The sequence below is a fragment of the Hevea brasiliensis genome, chromosome 16, assembly GCF_030052815.1.
Source record: "Hevea brasiliensis isolate MT/VB/25A 57/8 chromosome 16, ASM3005281v1, whole genome shotgun sequence".
NCBI lineage: Eukaryota > Viridiplantae > Streptophyta > Magnoliopsida > Malpighiales > Euphorbiaceae > Hevea > Hevea brasiliensis.
In genome coordinates, this window is record NC_079508.1 from 8,969,122 (window position 1) to 8,971,096 (window position 1,975).

The window sequence follows — 1,975 nt, forward strand, 5'->3', positions numbered from 1 at the left end:
GAGAAATCCAACCATCTCGAGGAGAGAAATATCAGTACCAAAAGAAGTTTTCCAGCTGAAGCTCCACAAGATCAAAGCTGCAACTCTCTTCGATTCCTTCGTTTCATCTCCCTAGACAGATCTTTATTGTTTTTATTTCTTCTATATGATTTACTTTTACTGTTTTTACCTTTTAACATGATGTTTGCTGAACTCACCATGAGTGAGTAGTTTTTTTATTCTGGATTTGGGAGAGTAGCACTTGTAATTATTATTATGGATGAACACTAAATTTTATTTATTGAATTTGAGATTCATTTCTTGATTTAATTTCTTGTGATCTTAATGCATGCTATGTGCTAGTACCCACTTAGCCATAATTGTAGATGTTAATTGAAGTACTGAAAGGTGTAAATTACCATTAGAAAATTAAGATCTTGAACCTAGGAATTCTGACCTAGACATAGGCTGATACCTTTGTGAAACTTCGAAATTGGTTAAAAATCTTAAAGGATTTTAATTAAATTAATCACCATGAAAGTTGGGTTTGAGTTAATTAGAATACACCCTAGATGCCTTGAGAGAGGATTTAGGATAACTTAGGACTGATTTCCATCAAGGAAAACCATCCTTAATTTAGTAAATAAACTAGATAACATCCCTAGTAAGATTCAAGTGTGAAATCTTAATTCCAGAATCATTTCAAAATAAATCATTTCGTTTTAAGTTTACCATTCTAGCGCTTAAAGTTAACAAACTTCATTCCCTAATTATTCAATAGCCTAGACAGTCAAAATTACTGTGTAGATTGGTATTTGCTAAACAAAATCCTCGTGGGAACGATACTTTACTCATCCTTTATTACTTGTTAGCGATCCGTGCACTTGCGATGGTTGTAAAATAGCGAAACAAGTTTTTGGCGTCGTTGCCGGGGATTTTGGTTTTAGTAATATCAAGCGATAGGCAATTTAGCTGATTTAGGCAATTATATTTATTATTTAATTTTATTTTACTGGTTGTATTTCTTTTCTTTTCTCTCAGGTGCCCGATCTGGTATATGACCAGAACAAAGCCAGAAGAAATTTTGGACTGTGATCCGGAGATAGACAGAACTCTGAAAGCCATCAGGAGGGAAAGGAAACATTAAGAGCACGGTCAAGGAGATCCTGAAATTCCAACTATGGCCGATAACAATGACAGACCAAGACTTTTGAGAGATTACGGAGCTCCATCTGTCCAAGGATTTTAGCCCAGTGTCACTAGACCCACGTTGGAAGCCAATAACTTTGAATTAAAACCAGCATGGCTCCAAATGATTCAACAGACTCAGTTTACAGGTTCACCCACAAAAGACCCACACTATCACCTCCAGTGCTTTCTTGCCCTATGTGATACATTCAAGATGAATGGAGTGTCTGATCAAGCAATAAGACTCAGAGCATTCCCATTCTCCCTTCGGGACAGAGCAGGGAAGTGGTTACTTTCTCAACCAGCTGGAACGTTCACTACTTGGGAAAACCTCTCTCAAGCTTTTCTAGCAAGGTATTTTCCACCTGCAAAGACTGCAAAACTGAGGCTTAAGCTCAACACCTTCAGAAAAAAGGAAGGAGAATCACTCTATGATGCATGGGAAAGATATAAAGACCTGCAGAAGGAATGTCCACACCATGGCATAAAAGATTGGCTATTAGTGCAAAATTTCTATAATGGATTACTACCCTCTATAAGGAGCACAGTTGATTCAGCTGCAGAAGGTGATCTAATAGAGAAAACAGTGCCACAAGCACTTAAACTTCTAGAAAGGGTTGCATACCACAATTATGAGTGGTCAAATGAAAGAGGAAATGCAAGGAGAACTGCAGGGGTCCTGGAAGTAAATGCCTTAAGCATGATAAATGCTCAATTTGATCAGCTCACAAAGAAACTCAAAAGAATGCAAGCCAACGCAGTTGGTACCAACAATCAACATGAGGATAGCCATGGAGGAGGATACATG

At 37.5% G+C, this 1,975-nt stretch overlaps 1 non-coding gene across 1 annotated transcript; it reads right to left on the bottom strand.

Moving 5' to 3' along the window:
* Window positions 1-1,546: 1,546 nt before the first annotated feature.
* LOC131175180 (small nucleolar RNA R71) lies at window positions 1,547-1,653 on the bottom strand. The gene has a single exon (XR_009145342.1). It is a non-coding gene; the product is annotated as a small nucleolar RNA R71 (small nucleolar RNA).
* Window positions 1,654-1,975: the final 322 nt, after the last annotated feature.